Below are 25,515 nucleotides of genomic sequence, written 5' to 3' on the forward strand. Positions count from 1 at the left end.
ACATAAAATCATCCCTTTCCTCATCATCATAAATTCCAAGCTCCAAAATAAAGTCATCAGCCACATAACCACCTATGCTTGTACATCTTCGTCTTTCCTTCAACAAAATCTCACATCATAGAGAAAATTTACCACCATCTGCAACTATTTTTTCTAGACAAGTTTCTCCTCATATGCATACATCCAATCCACAAAAACTAAAGGTACTAGAGGAAGATCCTCAATGGTGGGCACCAAAAACATGGTAGAAGAAAGCCAGAGCAAAACACCCCTATAGCTACTAGAGTTATGCTGGGATGGAGAATCTTGTAATTCTTGTAATGTTTGTTTTACAACAGTTGCACATTTCTCAATAAAATTAAAATTGAGAGTTCTTTTCTCTTTAGAAATTTTGAAACTTTTTTCATCATTAAAGTTCATTGCACTTTGTATACCATAACTAGAATTCACAGCACTTTGCTCTTGAGAAATTACAAGACTTGAAGACAAGCAGTAACACAAAAAAAATTCATCTATTAAATTTGCTTTCTATAAAATAAAAAGCTATGTTGTACATATAAGAGGTGCAGATGGTATATTTTTCTCACCAAGAAAAAGCACATGCTTACCATTGTCCATAAAGAAGAAGGAGTTGAGCACATGCTTACCATTGTCCATAAAGAAGGAGGAGTTGTGTTCATAACTAGTGTGCAATGTGTTTCCTAATCCATGCAGCCACTCCCATTGTGAAACTAGATCTGCATGGTTCATGTTCATAACTTGAAATTCAAGGGTCATCGTATGATCTTAAACAATAAGCTCAACCCCTTGTACTACCGTGTCCCATAATTCTTTATCATTTCCAAACATATGTTCTACCACATACTTGTGGGAGCAGGAAGACTGTGTAAGCTTCAATTTCTTGACTAGCTTATAGTTCAGGAAGTTATGAGTTGCACCATCATCCACTAAAATACAAACACGTTGTCCTTTAATAGTACCATGCATGTGAATCAACTCATGGGGGCCAAAGGTGGGCTGCCACATTGAAGCAGGCACACAAGACGTGCTTTTATTCTATATGAAGAACCTCTACAACACAATATTTAGGAGATGAATCTAATGTGAGGTGTTGCACTGTGTGCATGGTCCTCTCTTTGCCTTGCAAAAGAGGACAATCCTTCTTGCTATGTTGGTCCGAAAGACATCGGAAACACAAATTGTGTTTCTTTTCACGCTGGAAAGAAGGAAATGGGAAAACACCCAGCAGATAACCTGACTGCCTCTCTATAGCCCAGTGATTTCACAACACCCCTATCCCCAATTTAGCACACATCCAGCCACACAAACTAGAAATATCTATTGTCCGAGCATGTATGCAACCAAACCCTGACAACCCCAATCCAAGCATCAGATGTACAATCATGATTTCACTCCTCAACCCTTCATACCAACTTTAAGCATATATAAATAAGCTCAACACTATCAGAGAGACTTTGAGATTACGCGTATGCACCACACTCAAATATGGAACATCGTCTCACTTAACAAAAAGCATATATATGCCCGCCATAAAAGTAGACACACCAATAAGAGAGGAGATTAACACTAAATATAATGGATAAATATCAAGGAAAAATTCTAGGACAAAATTTGCACAATGATGTTGCTTCAAGCTCGGCCAACCTTCAAGTCCCTTTTATAATCTGCGGCCCCGAATCACTCTCCCTGGGTCGCCTTCTCTGCAATGCTTTTTCTCACAACAATCCCTCCTTTTCCTTCTCTGACACCCCTTGGATTATCTGCTCTTGGCGACACCTGCTGCCCACCTTCATCCCATATGGCACCACCTTTATTATCTTGAAGCCCGCCATCCCTCAGTATGGCTGCTTCCCCTCTTCATTAAAAGAAAACATTGGCCGTGTCCATCCACCTGTAAAGCATGCATCTTCAACCATTCCTTTGCACTTGTAGGCCAATAGAGAGGCCACCCTTCCAGTTCTTCATAACATGGAGCTTTGTTACCATGCATCCACAAGCCTTCGTGCCAACCATAAACATGCTTTTGACCACTTGAAGCATTGGTACCACAAGCCGCTATCGTGCCATCTGTTACAGAACCCTCCATAGTATAGTCCCCTTTAAAAAACGCGCAACTGATACAATAAAACCTGTAAAGAAACCTCCAATAACACATGGATCCATAGCATCACATAAAATACCAAAACCCTGAAATTTGCCTCCACCTGCTGCATAGCCAAGCAAACCTGATCCCTTTGCAAACCTGTATCCAAACCCTCTGTAAATGGCACCAAGGCCACCTTTTCATACTCAAGAACATGACTTGCTAGAGCTTCAACCTGTTCTTCAAACACCTCATCATCTGCAAGGTTGGTGGCACCTTTCTCTCCACATAGAGCCTCTCTCTTATAGGCTGCACCTGTATCTGTTTCCATAGAGTCATCTGTCGGAGCTAACTCTCCACGGCCACACACAAACTCTGAAACTTCAAAGTACACCTCTACATGCTCACCAAGGCAAGGTTGCCCCACCCCCTACATAGACAAATCACTTCGGCATACCTCTGTTTGTGCTTCCCACTCTTGCAATTCATCCTCAGAAACCTGCTCTTCAATTAAACTAGATGCACAATCCAACCATACCTCTTCGTCCAATAGGGACTCACCATCACACAACATTTGATAGGGCTGCTCGACTAGCAGATTCACACAAGGTGAAACACGATACTTCTCTTCGACCTTTAGCTTGCTGGCCCGCAACTCGCATACATTGTTCATCACTTCATCCACATTAAAAACATCATAAGTCTCGTACCTAGAAGACAAGGATTCTGTCTCCCATGTAGCATCGGTATCCAAACTGTTGTTGGAGCTATGAGAGTTGTCAAACTCCTCTTCTGGGCTTGCCGGTTCTTGCACCTTTGTTGTCACCCTCGTTACTGTCTCTAGAACTGACACCTTTTCTTTAAGATCTTCTATCACCTCGTCCTCTTGAGGAAGCAAACTAGGTGGCACTCTGAATATGCCCCGTTGTATCTTTTGAGCCCAGGTTGGCACTTCTTCTGCCTCTTCTAACCTGGCATCAGCTTCACGTGCTTTGATCACATTAATATCAACAAAAAAAAGGAGTTTTTACCTCTTGATGCTCATCAATCTGTTTGGGCTTAGGTCCATTGGCTTTCGTTGATGGTAGACTGTAGAAACCCGGCCTCCAATTTCTTCTTCATCTTTTGACTCTTTGCTCTGGCAACTCTAACAGCTTCATCATAAGTGCTTGGATCTTCATGTCCACCCTCTCACGAACATAGGGATGCAAGCAAGATAGAAACCTTTCCCGCTTAAAATATCCCGCATTGGTTCATGGTAGCAGCCGCAAAATCCCCCCAATAGGCTTCAAATTTATCAACAAAAGCATCAAAATTTGCACTTACGTCCTACTGCAAGCCTTTGAGCTTTGCATCTGCTTCCGAAGCAGACACCACCTTTCGATACCTTTGTAGAAAGTGCTCCCGAAATCCAATCCAATTTTTGCTTGTAAGCATTTTCTAAGCCATCAAATCAAAGTTTTTCTTTACCTCGTAGCACCAAAGGTAGAGTCGGAATTTTGCTTCATCACCTGGCATCTGCAATACTTCCAGCATAAATAGCTCAAAATCGGCAATCCAATCGTCTGCATCTTCATCTCCTTTGAACACCGGACCAAACTCTTGGTTCATCTTGATTCACTTAGGAAGCAATCAATGGATCCTCAGTGGGGGCACCACAAGATGGAAAGGGGGAAATGGGAAAACACCGAGCACATAACCTGACTGCCTCTCTATAGCCCTCAGATTTCACAGCACCCCTATCCCCAATTTAGCACACATCCAGCCACACAAGCTAGAAATGTCTATTGTCCGAGCATGTAAGCAACCAAACCCTGACTACCCCAATCCAAGCGTCAGATGTACAATCATGATTTCAATCCTCAACCCTTCATAGAAACTTTAAGCATATATAAATAATCTCAACACTATCAGAGAGACTTCGAGATTAAAGGTATGCACCACACTCAAATACGGGACATCGTTTCACTTAACAAAAAGCATACATATGCCCGCCATAAAAGTAGACACACCAGTAAGAGAGGAGATTAACACTGAATATAATGGATAAATATGAAGGAAAAATTCTTGAACAAAATGTGCACAATGATGTTGCTTCAAGCTCGGCCAACCTTCAAGTCCCTCCTGTAATCTGCGGCCCCGAATCACTCTCCCTGGGTCGCCTTCTCTGCAATGTTTTTTCTCACAACAGTCCCTCCTTTTCCTTCTCTGGCGCCCCTGGCTTATCTGCTCTTGGCGGCACCTGCAGCCCACCTTCATCCCATATGGCACCACCTTTATTCTCTTGAAGCCCGCCACCCCTCAGTATGGCTGCTTCCCCTCTTCATGCCTTGGCGGGTCTGCACAGCCCAAGAGCAATCCCTTCCTTCCTCTTTCTTGCTCCTGCCCCTTGTATCCCTCAAGTTGCCTCCTATTTCACCGTGGCAACTCACTTCATACAACCCATTGGCGGCTCCTACTCTTCCCCACGCCCTGGCGGCCACCCATTCCTGCTGCAGCTCATGCACATACCGGTCTTGCTCTGTTGGCAGCCCCTAAAGCCGGCTCTTCCTTGGCCGTGCCCTGTTGTATTCGGCATCCCGTACAGGTCGGCCCCTCCTCCTCCGATGGCCCTCCACTCTGCAGCAGTCTCTTTCATCGGCTTCCTCAAAAGCCTCCCTCCTTCACCCAGGCCTTGCATGCCGTGTTCTACCCCTTCGACGTCCTCCGCATGCAAACTTCCCACCTGGCGCTTCTCTATTTTAAGTAGCCTGCCACCTTTCCTCTCTTTGATTTTGGCGGCCAACCCCTGCAACTTGGCCCTCCTGTATGACGGGCTGTCACCCCTTCTGGCTATCCCTCCTTGCAGCCGCCAGTGGCGCTCCCCATGCAACCCATCCAGATGGCGTTCCTCCTTCCTTGTTTCCTTACTGCTTTCCTTGCTGCAGGTCGTAGCACCCACAAAAAAAACATTGTTGTTTTTTCTTTTTTTGAAGTCTTCAACTCCATCTTTACTATTTAAAAAACTTCGATCTTGGCCTCGCATCGCAATCCATGCTTCCGATTGTCTACTGTCCTGCATGCATACCTTTGATCACCAATGCCAACAAATTAAACTAGCTTGCCTTAGCAACATCAAAACAAAGCTTCGAGGCTCGCTCCACAAAAATGGTTCCCAGGTGACGAGACCTTTGCCCAAAGAGGTGAAGACTGATACGACCGTCGACCACCTTGTGCTCCCATAATTCCCCATTGGACAAGTGCCTTCTGTTATAAAAAAGCCTTTAGTTCAGCAAAATGGAGCATTCATATTGCATACATAACATGCCACCTGATAACCTTTAAGCTCATTGGCCAGTAGAGCTCAAAATCCCCAACTTGACCTGCAAAATGCTAAATTTAGCATACATATCCGGACCATTCTTGTTGTACCTTGCATCAAGTAACTGCTCAAGAGTACCGCCATCAACTTGCTGATTTCCACACACCCAATATTGGCTTTTTCTTGGGTCGACGAAACTTGGGTGCACCAACACTCAAAATCAGTATTACTGAGAGACCCAGGTGGAGTATCTTGTGATTGTTTAGGCTTCTAAGCCTCTTGTGGGCGTGGAAAGGTAGATTGTCTCTTATTCCTCTTGGAACGTGTGAAAGATCTACCTCTCCATTGGCTCTTGGTCTTAGCAAAAGTATTCTTAGAGTAGGGAGCATTTCCCTTTCCCTTTCTCTCTTGGTCATCATCATATCTTTGGGCATGATCGATGGCTTCTTCCAAAGTTTTTGGATGTTGGGTCTTGACATGAGGACGATAGTCTTTGTCAAGGCCCGCACTCTTGCTCTCTTGATTGAAAGAATTGTAAGAAAAAGGGAAACTGAAGCAGGATGAACAACATGGTGAGGATCCCCATCATCGTTTTACAGAATGAAGCAAAGGAGAACAGAGAGAGATCACGCTCACTACGATCGTCGATGCTCACTATCGTCATCAACGCTCTTTTTCTTAGATAATTCAATCTCAATATTCATCACCATCATCAACTAAACTTTGTTAATATTATTGATAATTCATGGTCCCGTAACGACTTGCTTAATCTTTGTAAAGGGAGCTTAAAATTTTTATTTTTAAGTTAATCAAATTGACGACATCGCTAATGGACTATCTTGCCTATTGATGATAAATATGTACTCAAAGAGTTACTAAAAGTTTGCTGATGATTTTGGTGGTTTCCAGAGCTATCAGTGTCTGTTGTTATTTCTCTCATACATCTCTCATAGCTAGAGGCTCCGCACCTTTCCGGATCATGTGTCAAACAAATATCCTCCGACAACATTTATCATATCCGGGACTCCCTGTCTCTTTTCTATCTTTGGTGCTTCCCCGACTTAAAGCCTATATCCAGTCGTGGTTTTTATTATCTTCGACGTTCTATTTTTGTGTACTCTTCGACGCTTTAAATTATCTTTTGTGTCGCTCCTAGGCCTCATTCCTACGCTACGGCTTTGTCAGTCATCCCCCTTCCTGCCACTATAGTTTTCTCCATAGAGTATCTTTGCATGGATGCCGAGATGCTACCAATGGAGGACATCGGAATTTTTTTGGAGATGCTTGAAATGCGAAAGCTGTCCATGCTGGAAGGCATTGTACCGATGGACGAAGGGGTTGAGCAAACATCACATACATCACATGATGACAGTATGAGAGGTATAGCATTGACTAAGAGACCAACCCGAGTAGATAGTGGTTGACCTCAATACCAAAGGGTAAAATTTTGAGGTAAGACACTCAAGGTGGAGGAGCCTCAAGAAACTATTTGTACAAACACCAACGAGATGGCTATCGGCTCTGGTATTCTCAGACTAGCCATCTCATTTGCGAGCATCTTAAAGGGTCCTTATCCTATGGTCTGCAACAAAGCCACAATTGCTGAGGGATATAGCAGTGAAGACCGGGAGAAACTGAAGAATGTAAAGTCGCAGCTCGAACATGAATTGAAAGAAGTCAGTAGACAGATGGAGATCGTCTCACAATCTTAAAGCGGAAGGATTCTCAAAGATAGACTGGTGAATTGAGCTTACAATGCTTTAAAGAAGTTTCTTCTATAGCAGGTGGAGATTGCAGAGGCCATTACACAATCCAAAGCCTTTATCACTGAGAGGAGTCATTGATTTTCAGTTATTCGCTGGCCAAACAAGCCATGACATATGCCAAGGGGGAAAGAAAGTATAATAGCCACTTTGACAATTTAAAACACAAGTACACTGGGAATAATTGCTTTGATTTGCAAACCCTCTATTTAAGTGTCATTATCAAGACATTTTCTACAACGGTCATGCCTTTTTTTTTTCAAAACTCACAATTGTGAGTGGACAGTATTAAGAACATCAACAATATACAACAATCTCAAGCTCAGACCGAGCCTTGAGGGTCCCATGATTTCACGTTATCTGCTTGGCAGAAAAACCACTACCACTCATAGGCTTTCCCTTTTACAAGATGTTATGTATTGTTCTAGACCAATCCTCTGAGGCTTGTTTGCCTCCGATCATGTGAATCGTCACTCTACTCTCTTGTATGATTTCATAAAAGATTGCCACATCCATATCCCCCTCAAATACACGGTGGTTCCTTGCTTGCCAAAAAATATGGTGCAAGAAGTAGTACCTGATTATTTGAGTGCAGACCAGAAGAGCAGGACTTCCCAACCTATTACTACCAAAAAACAGATCATTCATGAAGAACTTAATTTGCCATGTCCTTTGAACCCACTTGCATAATTTCCCAGCCATGCCCCTAATTGCTTGGCATCCCATGAAAAGGTGGGCCAGGTTTTCACTAGCCATTCTGCCCCCTAAGCAATGATCGGACCCGATGCCTCTTTCTTGTACCTTTACTCCCGTCGAGAGAGCACCCTACATCACTTTCCACAAAAATATCTTCATATACTGAGGCCACCTTCGCTTCCAGATGTTCTCCATGACTTCCTCCCACCGCTTTTCCGTCCATTGCCTCTTCCATAATTTGTTGAGGGTGCTACACCAATTAGCCTCTTGCATTAATGCATGGTAAATGCCTCTAGAGTGTCGTTTTTAAAAGAGGCTACTCCCAGGACATCTCTAAGTGTCACATTCACAAATTGGCATCACCACCTTATCAAGCTCTTTCAACACGCTGTGGACTAGTAAGATCTCAAAGCCATTCAATTGAAATTGGATGGCTATAGAGTTAGCAGTTTTCCACCACTTCATATTTCCATCCCAGAATTGCTCTAGTCAAACGAGCCCCTTATTATTCACATTCCTGGCCATTTCTATTGTCATAATAATCAATATCTAATTCTCCTAAATGATTTTCTCATATTAAACTGATCATTTAATGTGGGGAAGGCCAGGGGAGAAAAAGCTAGAATATTGGTTAAGCTAGCAGACCCGCCACAATAGGGATCCAAACGAGGGAAAATAGGGATCCAAAGGGGGGGCCATCTGCAAAAGAGCCATGTGCAACAATGGGCTAAAAAGACCCTAAGGTTCAGCCCATTAAGACTTCCAAAATGCTAAGGTTCCAAAATTCAAAGGTTGTGTCCAAAGGTCAACCCTAGGGAAAATTGGATGATTTGTGTGTGCCCTAAAAGTCTTTGCACATCCCTACATGGGAGGGGGCGAGCCCTAAAGGTAGGGGATGAGAGAGAAAGCCACACACACACACAGGATCCCTTTACACAAAGGGAATGAGGGACACATGTCAGCTCCCTAGACCAGATGCCCACAAGGTGTGCCCAATTTCTATTGGATGACCCTTGAAGTGGACCAATGAGAATTAAGCTAGAGTAAATCTAGTTTAATTAATTTAAAAACATTTAATAAAAGAAACCAATGAGAATTAAGTCTCCTAAAAGACTATCGCGCAGTCTCCCAAGGGGTCGAATGAGCATTCAGGAGCCCCATGGCTTGCCTGATTCCTATTGGCCAGGAGGCAAAGGGGTCCAATGAGAGTTTAGTTTACTTATTTAATTACCTAAATCTCTCACAAAAGGGGAAAGGGGGACACATGTGAGAAGGCTATCACTTATGCTGCTTAATTGTAATTGGCTTGACTTGGGGAGGGCCAATGAGGCTTCAGCAAGAGCAATTAGCAAGAGGACTCGCCCAAGAGAGAGAGGGGGATGATTTTCGCAAGGCATTATCACACACACACTCACACAAGCTCATGTGTGAAGAAAGAGAAGACTATCTCTTCCCAAGCTTTAATGGAGAACTCATCACCTACTCCAAGCTTATGAGTAGAAGCCTACATCAACACTCTCTTGGCATGTGGATGCAAATCCAACCAAGAGCCAAGCTTCAATGCATGCTCATATCCTCTACCAAGCTAATTACTAAGCTAAGCTATGTTACATATGAGTGATTATGTGAGGAGATGTACATCTTTCTCGTAAGATACTCCTTCTTCCTCTCAATCTACTCTCATACCCTGCTAGCTCTCACCATCTTCCAAGGTGTGTGAGGTCTTGGGTCTGAGAACGGGGATAATTCATGTTGTGTTTGTTAAGTGTTTTGCTTAGTGCATGAAGTTTCCATCTTCATTGCACTAGCTAGTCTTGAAGGAACACAAAGAATTGTATTGTACAATGTCTCTCTTGATGGGAGAAACCATAATACAAAGCCTTTTGGAGGGGGGACCGGCTCCATGAAAATCCGGTCCTCAACTGTTGTCAATAGCTTAATTTCTCTCTCTTTTGAAAGTATTGTCGATGCTATCTAACTAGGTGTTATGCTTTTTGTTGCTCTCTCCACCCAAGCACTCTTGTAATTCTCATTAGGAATCTATTCTAATGAAATGCCCACTATGTTCATGCTAATATCCACTACACATAAGTTATTAGGCCATTAAATGTTACATTGGTATCAGAGCCCAAGGTTTCTCTTTTCTTGCTCAAGAAGGGAGGTCCTTAAGCTAGCTACAAATGGTTGGTATTATTAATTGACTGTGAGTAAGTAGAATAGGGATTTTTCAGCCTTGTAGTGCGCCTGCCTTCGTGCAGCTAACGGGGCATCACCGTCGAGAGCTATGGTCTTAATAGTGGAGTCCTATGGGGCTTGCCTACGGCTTAACCACTATTGAGCTATCAGAAGCTTGACAGGAGCCGGTGCTGTTTTGGTGTCGAAAGACCCTCTCTTCTATTCCTTGCAATTAATGGTATTCGAGCCGCGGGTAGAGTAGCTTGAGTGCTTTTTCTAAAGGGGTAAAGAGGAGTAGCAACTAGGGCTTGAAGTGCCAAAGTACACCTAAAAAGTTTACACCTAAAAGTTGTTAGAATGGCTGACAATAGTAAAGAGAGTGAAATTAATGTTGATAACTTTGATTTTGCTCATGAGCAAGCTACTAATGATGCTTCAATGCTTGTTAACTATCTTGTTTCTAGGCTTCAACAAGCCATGGGCAATCCATCTCTCCAAAGTGAAGTGCAACGGCATCTCCGTGCTCACGGGATTCTCCAAGCTCATCACCATGACAAGAGAACACCTAGGAAGCCTCCTTGTGAGACTACCAAAAGAGGTCTCTCTCCAATTCGGGAAGAAGAAGAGAATCCATATGAAGGGCTCAAGAATTTACTTCTTGATGATGCATCTCCTTACCAAAGGAGAACTCAAGAGCCTCCACCGAAGGAACGAGAAAGAAGCGAGTCTCCCGCCACCTCGGCGGAGATGGCTCCACGAAGACGGCGGGCTAAACGCTCTCCATCACCACCACAGCGGAGAAGACCATCACACTCTTCTCCACGCCATAATTCAAAGAGGGATGATAAAAATCAAGAGAAGAAAAAGGCGAGAAAGAGGACACCCTCTTCTCCATCTTCTTCATCCTCTTCCTCTTATGAAAGCTATGGTGAAGACGACAAAGATCAAGACAAGAAAAATGCGAGAAAGAGGTCACCCTCTTCTCCACCTTCTGAAGAAAGCGATGGTGCAACCTTTGAACCATAAAAAAGAAGAGGCCATAGGAAATCCTATGCCGCATGGAAGAGGTCGTCCAAGTTGAAGAAATTCAAAGAGGGAGGGAAGAGTATCTCTTTCCTTACCTATGATGGTACCTTTGGCGCTACGGACAAAGTCTTGGCCTTTATCCAACAATTCGATGCGGCGTTTGGAGATGAGGGCTTCACAGAGTCCTCTAAGCTACGCCATGTAGCTATGCACTTTCAAAAGTCCGCCAGACAATGGTGGTCTAGCCTACGAGCCAACGGTGAAGCTCCACGAACATGGAAAGCTTTAAGAGCTTCCATTATGAAGAAGTTTTTGGCCACCGATGCCAAAGACAAAGTACTCACCAAATGGCGAAGCTTAAAGCTCTCTCCCAATGAATCTATCCACAAATATGTAGACAAGTTTTGGGACCTACAACTCAAAGCCACTATCTTCAAAAAGTTGGATTTTGGAGAGCAAAAGCAACAATTTTGTACGGGCTTAACCGAAGAACTGGCGGAGTATGTCAACTCCCAAAGACCACGTACCATATCGGCGGTAATTCACCACACTATGGTCGCCTCTCGAATCAATTTCCAAACGGGGGCAAAAAGAAATAATAAGCCCCCGGAAAACAAGGGTTCCAATGATCCTAAGGGGAAGGACAATGTCTAAAAGTCTCCTAAGGGCAACTCCAACAAAGCTAAAGAGAAGAGAGTTTACAAAGGTAAGAATAAACTCTCTCCTGAAGAGCTTGAGCGTTATCGTAAGGATAACCGGTGTTTCAAGTGCGGCGAACAAGGGCATGCGTACCGCGCTTGTCCCCAAAAGAACAACCGCCAAGATCCTCCTAGAGCTTCCTTGGTTGAAATCCAAGAGGAGGAGACTCACCAAACTCACCACAAAGGATCTCCTCTATGCCATGCTTGGGGAAAGGTAAGAGAACATGATGCATTTATTCTCTTTGACCCTAGTTCTACTCACAATTTTATATCTATAGAGTTGGCCACCAAGCTAGGAATACAATCCTACGAGATTGGAGATGTCCTACCCGCAGACAGTGCCTTCAAAGGGCAAGAAGCTTCAGTCACTCCCTTAATCGGGAAATTGAGGCTTCATGTCCAAGGCTATGGGGACAAAGAGGACTTCTTTATCTCTTCTCTCAAGCATGAGGATGTAATCCTAGGGACACCATGGTTTGACCGCCTGGCTACCGATGTTAAATTTCCTGAAAGGAGAATCTCCTTTAAGTTCAGGGAAAAAGACATGTATATAGATGCTAAGGAAATGGGTAACACCATCCCCATTGTACATACACCAACTTTCAACAAGTCAATAAAGAGCTCTATTTCTGTGTACATGATTTTTGTTAAAGACTCTCAAAATGAACCTAATGCTTTAGCAAAAGAAAATAAAAGCAACCAAAAGGAATTAGAGTTATCCAATTTTCTCAAGGGGTTTCAAGATGTTTTTATTGACGACATCCCTTGTGAGCTATCTCCTAAACAAGGTAATGATGACCATGCAATTGAACTTCTTCCAGGAAGTTCACCGCCTAATAAACCTCCTTATAGAGTTTCTCAAGCTCAACAAGAGGAGATTATGCGGCAAGTGCATGAGTTAGTTGAGAAGGGTATGGTTAGGCCAAGCTCATCTCCATTTTGCTCACCTGTGTTATTAGTGCAAAAGAAAGATGGCACATATTGTATGTGTGTCGACTATAGAGCACTAAATAGGATCACTATCAAGAATAGGTTTCCCGTTCCACGGGTAGAAGACCTATTTGATAAGCTTCAAGGATCGACCTACTTCAGTAGGGTTGACCTAAAAAGTGGCTATCATCAAATAAGGATAGTTGATCAAGACATTGTAAAGACCGCATTTCGTACTACATTTGGTCTTTACGAATACATTGTCATGCCTTTTGGCTTGACCAATGCACCAGACACATTCAACCGCTTGATGGAGAAGCTGTTCAGGCCTTATCGAACCTTCACTGGAGTGTTCTTTGATGACATTATCATCTACTCTAATTCATTGGAGGAACACAATCAACACCTCTAGGTAATATTTCAAGTTTTAAGAGAGAATAAACTTTATGTTAATCGAAAGAAAAGTGAATTTTTCTTGCAAGAGATTCAGTATTTAGGTCACATTATCTCTCAAGATGGCATCCAAATGGATCCATCCAAGTTAGAGGTAATAAAAGGATAGCCTAAACCAAGGAATCTTCATGAACTAAGAAGCTTCATAGGTATGTGTGCATAATATAGACGCTTCATAGAAAAGTTCTAACAAATTGCGGGACCATTACATGACCTAACGAAGGAAAGCGTTAGGTATACATGGTCTTCTAAGGAGAACAATGCTTTTGAAAAGCTTATCTCTCAACCTGTGCTTACACTACCGGATCTCTCAAAACCATTTGAGGTCCAATGCGATGCTTGTGGTGATTGCCTTGGAGCTGTTTTGCTCCAAGAAGGTCACGCCATAGGCTATGAAAGTCGACGGCTCGACCCTGCTGAGCAAGCTCTAGGCATATACGAAAAGGAACTCCTTGTAGTTCTACATGCCTTAGACTCATGGAAGCACTATTTATTGGGGACTCCTTTCATTCTGCGAACGGATCACCAAAGTCTTAAGTACTTCATGACGCAGACCAAGCTCTTCGACAAACAAATGAGGTGGGAAAATTTCCTTTTGCAATTTCATTTTCATATTGCTCACATTGCTGGCAAGCATATTCAAGTAGCTGATGCACTCTCAAGACGGCCGAGAGTGAATGCGGTTTCCATAGCAACTCACAATGATCTATCTTCAATGATAGATGAATATGCTATTGATCCCGATTTTAGAGATGTGATTTCAGCCCTTGCATTAGGGAAGAAAGAAGAACCATTTACTTTACAAGATGGTTATCTTCTCTATGGCAATAGACTATGCGTTACTAACTCACTACGTGAGAAAGTAATGTATGAATCTCATGCTCCACCTTATGCGGGGCATAGAGGGATTCAGTCTACCTTAAAGGGAATTGAAACATATTTCTATTGGCCTACCATGAAAGTGAACATACAAGAGTATGTTTCCAAATGTGTGGTATGCCAAAAGACAAAATTTGATAGAGGGAAGCAACTTGGATTGCTTCAACCCTTGCCAATCCCTAATTCACCACGGGAGAGCATATCCATGGATTTTATCTTTGGATTGCCTAAGTCTATCCATGGGAATACGGGAATATGGACGATAGTAGATAGGTTTAGTAACAAGCTCATTTTATACCTGTCAGAAAGACTATCAAAGCCCATCACATGGCAACCCTCTTTATTTCACAAATTTTCAAGTACCATGGCTTGCCCATGTCCATAGTGTCAGATAGAGATCCTAGAATGACCAGTAATTTCTGGAAGGGTCTCTTTGAGAATTTAGGAACAAGGCTAAACTTCTCTTCGGCCTATCATCCACAAACCGATGGCCAAAGTGAAATAGCTAACCTAACCATTCTCGATCTACTAAAAGCCTATGTAACCGAAGTAGATCAAAGATCCCAATGGGAGAAGTACTTACCCTTAGTGGAGTATGCTTACAATAACACTGTACATACTTCCACAGGAAAAGCACCTTTCGAGGTAATTGAGGGAAGATCAAAAAGTCCCTTGCTACTTAAGGTACATGGGAAGATCTTCGCTGCAGATGAGTATAGCCGAGACCTACAAGAATCTTTCCAAAAGATTAAGGATGCTATCTCTATCTCACAGCAAAGGCAAAAGGCTGCTGTTGACAAACACAGAAGATCCCAAGCCTTTAAAGAAAACGATTGGGTCTTGTTAAAGTTTCCTAAGGCTCGATTAAGGCACACAACGGGCAAGAATCCTACGGGTCACCAAAAGTACTATGCTAAACTAGCAAAAAGGTACTATGGTCCCTTTCAGATTCTTAGGCCAATCAATGAGATGGCCTATCAACTCAAGTTGCCTAATCATTGGCTCATACACAATGATTTTCATGTGAGCCTATTAAAGCCTTACAAAGGAGAGCCACCTCAAGAACCAACTATTGAAGACCCACCGGAGATCGAGGACCAAGAAGAGGTGCTGCGGCCCGAGTCCATTCTCCGACATGAAAACAAGGTACTAAGAGGCGGTAAGACTATCCGACGATATCTTATTAAGTTTAAGAATTATCCTTTTGAAGATGCTAGATGGATGCAAGTCATACAATTAAAGCATAACCTAAACCTTGTCAATGCTTACAATGCTTCCTAAGAGTAAGCAAATGGACAAAATGTTAAAAATGAACAAAATTTTTGTCTTATAAGACTCTCGTTTTCTTTATTTGTGCACAAAAATCAAGTAGTATTCATGCTTAGATCAAGTTTGCGGAGACGACGTCTCCCAAACACCAAGTAGAGCTTGTCACTCTACTATGGAAGACTGATAGGACTAATGTGCAGACATGCTTGCGACAGCCTCAGGCTCTCAAGCGCCAAATGGACTAGTCATCCATTGTGGAATGATGTCGTAGGGTAACATAGGGATCCTCTACCCGCTAAGAAAAGGACTCATAAACATGCTTTATCTTCTCTACACCATAGTCGAGGACGACTATGATTTCAAGAGAGAGGTAATGTCATAATAATCAATATCTAATTCTCCTAAATGATTTTCTCATATTAAACTGATCATTTAATGTGGGGAAGGCCAAGGGAGAAAAAGCTAGAATATTGGTTAAGCTAGCAGACCCGCCACAGTAGGGATCCAAAGGAGGGAAAATAGGGATCCAAAGGGAGGGCCATTTGCAAAAGAGCCATGTGCAACAATGGGCTAAAAATACCCTAAGGTTCAGCCCATTAAGAATTCCAAAATGCTAAGGTTCCAAAATTCAAAGGTTGTGTCCAAAGGTCAACCCTAGGGAAAATTGGATGCTTTGTGTGTGCCCTAAAAGTCTTTGCACATCCCTATATGGGAGGGGGTGAGCCCTAAACGTAGGGGATGAGAGAGAAAGCCACACACACACACACACATGCTCCCTTTACACAAAGGGAATGAGGGACACATGTCAGCTCCCTAGACCAGATGCCCACAAGGTGTGCCCAATTTCTATTGGATGACCCTTGAAGTGGACCAATGAGAATTAAGCTAGAGTAAATCTAGTTTAATTAATTTAAAAAAATTAATAAAATAAACCAATGAGAATTAAGTCTCCTAGAAGACTATTGGGCAGTCTCCCAAGGGGTCCAATGAGCATTCAAGAGCCCCATGGCTTGCCTGATTCCTATTGGCCAGAAGGCAAAGGGGTCCAATGAGATTTTAGTTTAATTATTTAATTACCTAAAGATCTCACAAAAGGGGAAAGGGGGACACATGTCAGAAGGCTATCACTTATGCTGCTTAATTGTAATTGGCTTGACTTGGGGAGGGCCAATGAGGCTTCAGCAAGAGCAATTAGCAAGAGGGCTCGCCCAAGAGAGAGAGGGGGCTGATTTTTGCAAGGCATTATCACACACACACTCACACAAGCTCATGTGTGAAGAAAGAGAAGACTATCTCTTCCCAAGCTTTAATGGAGAACTCATCACCTACTCCAAGCTTGTGAGATAGAAGACTACATCAACACTCTCTTGGCATGTGGATGCAAATCCAACCAAGAGCCAAGCTTCAATGCATGCTCATCTCCTCTACCAAGCTAATTACTAAGCTAAGCTATGTTACATATGAGTGATTATGTGAGGAGATGTACATCTTTCTCGTAAGATACTCCTTCTTCCTCTCAATCTACTCTCATACCCTGCTAGCTCTCACCATCTTCCAAGGTGTGTGAGGTCTTGGGTCTGAGAACGGGGATAATTCATGTTGTGTTTGTTAAGTGTTTTGCTTAGTGCATGAAGTTTCCATCTTCATTGCACTAGCTAGTCTTGAAGGAACACAAAGAATTGTATTGTACAATGTCTCTCTTGATGGGAGAAACCATAATACAAAGCCTTTTGGAGGGGGGACCGGCTCCATGAAAATCCGGTCCTCAACTGTTGTCAATAGCTTAATTTCTCTCTCTTTTGAAAGTATTGTCGATGCTATCTAACTAGGTGTTATGCTTTTTGTTGCTCTCTCCACCCAAGCACTCTTGTAATTCTCATTAGGAATCTAATCTAATGAAATACCCACTATGTTCATGCTAATTTCCGCTACAAATAAGTTATTAGGCCATTAAATGTTACATCTATCCAATAGGGGCTTTGCAGCGGCCCCAATATGTTAGAGAGCCAAGGGGACCAGGGAAAAATGGAGTTCTTAAAGTATCTGGTTACTTCCCCCCATTTCAAAACCGCCGCTGCACTTTTTCACTTCCTCATCACCTCTACTGAGAGTCCACCAGATCTAAGATAAGACCACTTCGGGGCGAGAAGTTTGTCGTGCATCACAACCCCCTTTCACGTTCCCCCTTTTGAACCCACTTTTCCTGCATCAAGAATTTCCTTGGTCATGATAGCCCAAGCTTGGTCCTGTTTAGCCAATGAGACCATAAATTTGGCACAAAGGGCCTAAGCATGGGATACAGGGTTAATAATGCCGAGCCCTCCTTTGTCTACCGGGCGAGCAACTACCTCCCATTTAGCCCACTGCCACGGCCAGGAGGTTTTCGTGTTGTTCTTCCAAAGAAACCTTTTCACTGGTTTTAAGAATTCTTTCTAGTTACATTTAGCCATCTTGAGCACGGGGCTGAGGAAAGCATTTTACAAGATCATAAAACCATTAATCACTCTAATCCAGCTTTGGAAGGGAAGGAGAACAAACTTCTATCTTCTCAATTTTGAGCTTATTTTTTCAAGGACCCATTGAAATCTTTGACTGTGGGTTACGTACACCCCTAGGGGGGCTCCAGCTGTCTAAATATACTCCCTTTTGAGATGATCTCTCCTATCCAGATGCAAGGCCAAAAGAGTCCTCCTTCGACAGGGAGATTAATCTTGACTTCTCTATATTGCACTTGGATCCCGAGGCCACTGAAAAAGTTGCACAATCTCCAACGCTATCTTGACAACTTGAGGGCATGCCTTCAAGAATAGGAGTGAATCATCTGTGAAATTTTTTGCCAATAGCTGGTCATCGCTCGGTAATGCTAGACCTTGGATCTCTCCCCGCATAGCACTAGCTTCGAGCATCGTAATGAGAGGATGTGACCCGATGGCGAAAAGCAAGGGGCCAGGGGACATCCTTGCTTAATAGACCTTTTAACCTAAAAAGAGCCCACAATTTTTTCATTAAACAGGAGCTCTGATTGGCTGCCAATGCCTAGTGTGCGTATGAGGCGACAAAGGTGAGGCCCAAAGCCCAGAGCTCCCATGACTTCTTCTATATAGGACCATTCTATACTATCATAGGCTTTGTCAATGTCCAGCTGCAGTAATACACACTTTTGCTTGAAGAAAGATGCATACTCTATTCCTACCATTGCTACCAAGACATTGTCATATATAGATCTCCCTTTAATGAACCCGTGTTGATGGGGGGAGATGATCCGACTAAAGAGGGGGGCAAGTCTGAGAGCTATCGCCTTGGCAATGATTTTGTATGCTACTGACATCATCGTAATGGGACCCCAATGCTTAAGTTGAGAGCACAGATCTGTTTGGGGATGGGCTTGATAAGCCCTCTCTTAACACTTGCATCCAAGGACTCTTCGGAAACAGCTTGATTGGCCATCCGTGTGACTAGACCCTTGAGATCATCCCAAAATTCCTTGAAAAATTCAGTTGTCAGTCCATCCCATCCGGGGGACTTTTGATTGCCAAGAGCTTTTAGTGCCGCTGAGCATTCCTCCTTAGAGAAGGCCTTTTCCATGTGGTTGGCTTCCTCCTGGGGAATCTTCTTCTCAACACTCCCAAGTAAAGACGCTCGGGCTTCTTCCACTTCCTGAGATTGGGCCTCTAGCTGGCTGATAATCTGGCTGAGGTACTTGAGCATAAGTGTAGCCATCTCATCTCGGTTTTGAATTGTATTCCCTTTCTCATCATCGAGTACTTGCACACGGCCTCGACTTTTCCTCACTTTCAGAGCTCTAAAAAAATGTGCTTGGTTAGAAGGCTCTGGTTGAAGGAAAGTTTCCCTAGATAGCAATCTGTCCTTCTTGATTTACTCTAGTTGTTTGTTGGCCAGGTAATATTTAGCTTCAAGCCATTGCTTGTGCTCATCCTCGGTAGCCAGTTCGGCAGCCTTCCTAGAGGCTAACTGCGCTACCTCCTCTGTGAGATGTTTGATATGTGCCTCATTGGCTTTTTTAACCCGCGGGCCCGAAGTTTTGATAGCTTTTTTTACACTCTGAATAAATATCTTCCAAGCATTAGGTTTATTCATCCCCACATCTTTCTTGTGCTTCCCCAATGATTTCTTGGTGATGCTTCTGAAGAGAGGGTCTTTGAATAGGTGTGTCCCTATAAAAAGAAGCTTTTTCTCCCCTCTCGGGGATTGCCCCCCCCCACCCCCCCCCCCCCCACCCCTTTATCTTTCTTGAGTTGTAAGTGTAATGGCATGTGATCGGAGAGGCTTTTGGTTGAGATTGCCTTCTTCTCTAACGACGATGAGATCGAGTCAGCTTGATGAGAGTAGTAGCATCTGTCTAGCCAAGAGGTAGTGCGGGCATATTGAAGGCTTGTGTAGGTGAATTCAGGCATTCTGTTCCATGGGCCCACTTCCCACAAGTTAATCATAGCCCACTTCTCACATAAGCTAAGCCATTTAGACTTTTCTAAGCCATCCAGGAGACCGGCGGAGCCTGCTCTATCCTTGCTTCTCTCGACCATATTGAAGTCTCCTACCATTAGCCACTCCCCTTCGATCGAAGTATCCCTGAGTTGCATCCATAGTTTAGCTCTATCCTTTGCATTGCAAGGGCCATAAACATTTACTATGGTGATAGGTTGATTGTCCCATCTGAATCTAAGACCAAGGACTCTCCTGGAGGGGTGGTTTAGAACTATCTTTGGCTCCAAATCTCTATCAGCAATGCACAAGACACCACTGAAACCGTCGCTTCCTTCCCCACAAAAGATAAGTTTTTTCCCTCCAGCCTGTTTTCTCTTGCAACGAGCATCCAAATGGTGTTCTTGGATGGCCCAGAAGAGAGTGCCCTTCTTCCGAGTTTTTAATCCCTTCACGTTCCAAGATTGAATAAACAGACTATCCATCATTGGGAAAGGGGGACAAATTCTTCTGCCTCCAGGAACTCTCCAATAGAGTTCCCATTCAGGTTGTCCTCTTCCATTGGCTCCTTCTCAGCTGGAACTTGCATGGTATTTAGTTTGGAAGTGAGAATGTGAATACCACTCGATGGCTTGGTCTTGCTCAAAGCAGCACAGCAAGGGCAAGCGACCCCGGATATGTCTAGTAGGCTCGCCACTCACGCTTTGCTCACAACTCATCTCACAGCTTCACTCACAGCATAGTAGTTAGGTCGTCATTACGCTTCGCTCATAGACCTCAAACACAGTAGTTAGGTCATCATTACGCTTCGCTCACCCCAATGGTCATGGCTTTCTATCAACATACTCCAATCATACCTGTCTCATTTAGAATACCAACATTTCAAAATGCTCTTTGTTTTTTATTGATTACACAAGCTTTCCAAAACACCCACTATTACTTTTGAACACCTAGTTTCACTTAAGTAGGCCATCATGATGCTTTACATTAGAGAGAGAGAGAGAGAGAGAGAGAGAGAGAGAGAGGTGTTAAGTATGGATCCTGATTCACCCCTTGTAATTTTTATTCCAAAAGATTCACATTTGTAAGGCCCCCATTAGAGGAGAAGCCAATAGCGAGCAAATTCAAGAGCCAATTTAGAAAAGATTTATTGGAATATTTTTTTCGTCAAAATACTGTGGTTGGACGTTGGTCGAAAAGTAACCAAAAAAGGGCCGGTCAGTTGGCCCGGTGGCCGATAATGAACGGTTGGTGCCCATTTTGGCCTATAAAAGGAGGCTTCTTCTATACATAGGACGCATTGTGAAGATATGAGGTGAAGTGTGTGTGAGGTGGCGTAAGAGAGTGTAGCAAAGCAGGAGTTCACTTAAGGGTTTCTCATCCCCTTGTGACCTACTTTTAGTTTCAAGTGCAAAGTCATTGAGTGAATTTTTTCCCGTGGATGTAACTTACATTGGGTGAACCACATATATCGTGTGCTCTCTCTCTCTCTCTCTCGTTCTCGTCTGAGAGAGAGAGCTCGAATTTGTATCGATTACATTAAATCATAAAACACAATCATGACAGCCCAAGGCTTAAGAAATTGAAACAAAGGTGTAGGAAATGGTGGCCTATTGACCATTCCCATTGATCATAGGCGACTAACGGACGCCACGAGCCTTGATTACAAGAATGGTCCAATTGTGGCTTTCAAGTGTCGCGGGGAGGTAGGCCAATAATCTGTGACTTCATAGCCATCTTTAACAGCCCCCTATCCCAGACCTTGAAGGCAACACAAATAGATCAATTATAATGACATCCATCATAACCTGCAGGCAATTATAATGGGTTATTATTTGGTGCACATCAAAGAGAGAGAGAGAGAGAGAGAGAGAGAGGTAGGTAATTACTGGGATCCGTAAGAACAAGGTGGGCAGTGCCCCCGAAATCACAAGTGGCAGTAGAATCCGAAAGCCGCACAGTATGCCAGTAGGAGTTGTAGGCAAACGACGCATGCGCCAGCAGGCTGTCGGGCTGGTAGCAGAGATTGCCGGGCTGGATGGCCTTGCAGAAATGCTTGTTGACGCCACAGGCATAGTCCAACCCTGCTTGTAACGCTTTTGGATCGGCTTCGGGATCAGCCACGCACCAGGTGCTGCCTGTGTGAGTCGAAGTCTTAGTCTTAGTCTTAGTCTTAGGAGCAGCTGGGAAGGAATCGTCGTCGTTGCCGGCGTCGTCATCTGATCCCTTGGGATAACGCTTAGGTCTAGCTGCTGGGACATCGGGTGGGTAATCGTAGTCGTCGTCTTCTCCCTTATGAGAACGCTTAGGTGTAGGCGCAGCTGGGGCATCGTCATCCCCCTTGTCAGAACGCTTAGGTGTTGCGGGGACATAGGGTGAGTACTCGTACTCTTCATCGTCGTCTTCATCTCCCTTGTCAGATCGCTTGGGTCTAGCTGCTGGGCCATCGGGTGAGTAATCGTAGTGGGCGTCATCTTTGCTGTACGTAGCGTTAATGGAGGATCCAATCAACAGCGCCGCCATCATGAGAAGTACGCCCTCACGATTCATTTTGCTGAGTCTTTTTTCCTGCTTGCGAGTCTTTTGCTACTCTAACAATAGGCATATCGAGCACTGCACACGACAAATGTCCGTTCGAAAATAACACATACAAATTTTGAGTGTCTTCCACCACGCTTGCCAAAAAAAAAAAAAAATCCTCAATTTATTCGAAGTATTTGTCGATAATTACACTTAAACTTGCCAGTTTTCTTCCAATCAAGCTCGAAATGAGCTAACCTAGTAGAGAAGAATGTCAACGCCTTCCCTCAAGACGTAGCACTTGGTGGCCTACCCTCAGGATTAAGTGGCACGTGCATGGGAGGGTGGGATCTACGACGGAGGCATCGTGGGCCGTAGATCCCAAATGCGGGTACCCTAGATTACTTTTGTAATCTATGGTAAAAAGTAATCTAGGGTATCCGCATTTCGAAACTAATCTAAGGTACCCACACATAAGAGGCGCCTACCCTAACCACTACGTCATGCATGCGTTGTGAAACGTGGGAGCCCTAATTTACTTAAAACATGTAAATTAAGGACAGACACCAAAAGTAAATTAAGGTACCTTAGATTACTTTTTATTATAAAAAGTAATTTAGGTACCCTAACTTACTTTCGACGCCGCCATTGGGATCTACGATCCACAATGTTGTTCCAAAACGGAAGAAGCTTGGAGATGGGACGCCGCACAGATTTGGAGTCTTTTGTACACAAGACTTTGTTTTACAAATACTTTGGTAGTTCTTTTTTTCCCCCAAAACGTGATCACAATGGTGAGTAAATTAATAGTAGTAACATAAAAAAGTTACAACCTCTAGTCATGCTCGTGTCGAGCCATGACGTTGGTACAACCAAAGTTGGTCGACCATAGAAGATGGCATGGGCAAGTATGTGCAGGCTAGCAGAAGCATGCCAAAGAGCTAGAGCAGCTAATACAAAGATCCTGGGCAGACAGATAACAGCGGATATATATGGCTGATGTGGCTTAGAGCTTCGCCGCCTCGACCTCGTCTACAAACTACACTCTTTGCTCTTTACCACACTTCAATGGAGCTTCAATAGCCGTCCTTGGACATAGTAGAACCTCCTTTGTCCACTCTGGAACCACCTGCACCTCCTCCACAATTGGAGCCGCTCTAGCCGGTATCCTTGGCATAGAAACCACCCTGTCTCTCTGTAGACAAAGAACCCTTGGTTCTTCTCCAACCTGCACTTCTCTTTGCACCACTTGTGGGTCAACTGCCACCGAATCACATTGCCTTGGCATCACCGCACTTGGAAAACTCTATCTAGCTTCTGGCTTCTTTAGAATCTTTTTGGTCCGCCCTCTCGTTAGAGCTACTACTTCTTCATACGACACCGAAACATCTACCTCAACCTTATCATGCACTTCTTCATGCAAAAAATCCATGAACTTAACTTCAAAAAACCGGCATTCTCTGCAGCAGTTATTTTGATCAACTTTCCCCAAAGGGCTTCAAACTCCCACTCGAACGCTTGAAAATCACCTTACAAGCTTTGCTTTAGCCCATCCAGCTTCCTCTTTACCTCATCGAGCTATGCATCCGCTACATATCTTCTTTGAAAAGTCGCATCCAGGGCTTCGAAATCACTCTTTTCTTCTTCACACAGGCCATCGAACCATAGCCTTGCTTTACTTGGAACCAGGAGCGGAAACACCGTATTGCATCGTCTTCTCTCGACGAACCGCTTTCCAACACAAACAATCCATAGTCTTGGAGCCAAGTTTTTGCATATTTGACCGCAGTGAAAATGGGAAATCTGAACCACACCATCTCTAGGAGCACCTACTCTTCAAAGGTCGCACCTTTGGCATTACCAAAATCATCACCTTGACTTCAGCTAGGAGCATCAGACCGCTCCTCAGTGGGGGCATGCACCAGAAGATGGAGAGGGGGAATGGGGAAACACACCCAGCACAAAAAAGACTGCCTCTTTATAGCCCAAGGCATACATAGCACCCCAATCCACTAGAGTTCACCTTCGAAACTCACAATACACATTGGCAAGCCACCGCCCACATACACATCGACGTGTAAACATGCACACAACAGCTAACTAGTGCTCGTTTCCAATAACACGCCGCTACCGCACATGAAACCACACTCTCACTTCCATTCCACACAAAAAGAAGGGGCTCGAGGGGCACACACATCCTCATCGGACCCGCACACACAAGCACAAGAAGTAGAGAAGGAGGGGCAGGGGAAACGGCGCGAGAGAAACACCATCAAGGCTTCACCATTGCTCAAACACTCTATGCAGCTCATTTACATCAAACACTGGACCCACACGATCGTTGGCAAGAAAACACACACTTGGGGCTTTGCAGGCACACACCTCTGCACAAAAACGCTTACCCAAGAACTTTAACACACACTCTATCCAAGCTCTTTGCAGGCTCACCGGCTCAAGCTCCTGACAAGAAGCCTACTGTGGAGAAAAGCATGAAAATTGGGTCAATTTTGACTTTAATAAGGGTGCCCCTTTCAATTTGGGCATTTGGGCTCTGATTGGTTCATCTTGCATCCACATTTGGTAACTTTGGGAGGAGGTAGCCGCCTCTGGCCTCATCTGGTCTCTAAATCTCTTCTTTCACACTTGAGGGGGATGCACCAGCGACATTGCTAGTGCCTCTTGGCATTCTTTTTTCCCTTATTTATTTTCCCTTCATTTTTACCCTTTGACAGGCCTAGCCTTGCATTTCTCATTTGACTCCCTCTTTTGACCTTTTCTGTCTAGCTCTTTGCTTGATCCACCTTCCACCAGCCTTCTCTCTCCCTCTTTCTTTCTCCTCACTCTCCCTCTTGGTCCCGACCTTTGGGTGGCCCTCTGCGTTGCTCTACCTTTGACTGCCTACTTTAGCCGCCCTTTGGGCTTCCACTCTTTCTCTTGGCCTTTTGCTCTTCTCGGCCTTGGAATGGCCACCCTCACTCCCTTGTACACTTTCAAGAGGGCTCGCACCACAGGACTTATACCCTCACGTGTGAGGCCTCATCCATGCATGTGGGAGTTCTCATGTGCCATGTGGCACGCCTACAGTGCTCCACCCTTTAAACCCCTTCAAACCCCTTCAAACCCCTCATACAAGCCTCTAAAAACTTGTCTTTTTTTGCCAATTTCAACCAAGTGCAACTTGATGCTCCAAGGTCTAATGCCAAGTCGTAAGACTCGACAAAAAGGTCATATCGCCGGCTTGGTTCTACGTAATCC

The 25,515-nt window shown here is 43.9% G+C and overlaps 1 pseudogene; it reads right to left on the bottom strand.

Moving 5' to 3' along the window:
- Positions 1–1,834: 1,834 nt before the first annotated feature.
- On the bottom strand, positions 1,835–2,777 carry LOC147432777 (uncharacterized; annotated as a pseudogene).
- Positions 2,778–25,515: the final 22,738 nt, after the last annotated feature.

Source organism: Adiantum capillus-veneris, chromosome 20 (genome assembly GCF_014529385.1).
Source record: "Adiantum capillus-veneris isolate H3 chromosome 20, ASM1452938v2, whole genome shotgun sequence".
Classification (NCBI taxonomy): domain Eukaryota; kingdom Viridiplantae; phylum Streptophyta; class Polypodiopsida; order Polypodiales; family Pteridaceae; genus Adiantum; species Adiantum capillus-veneris.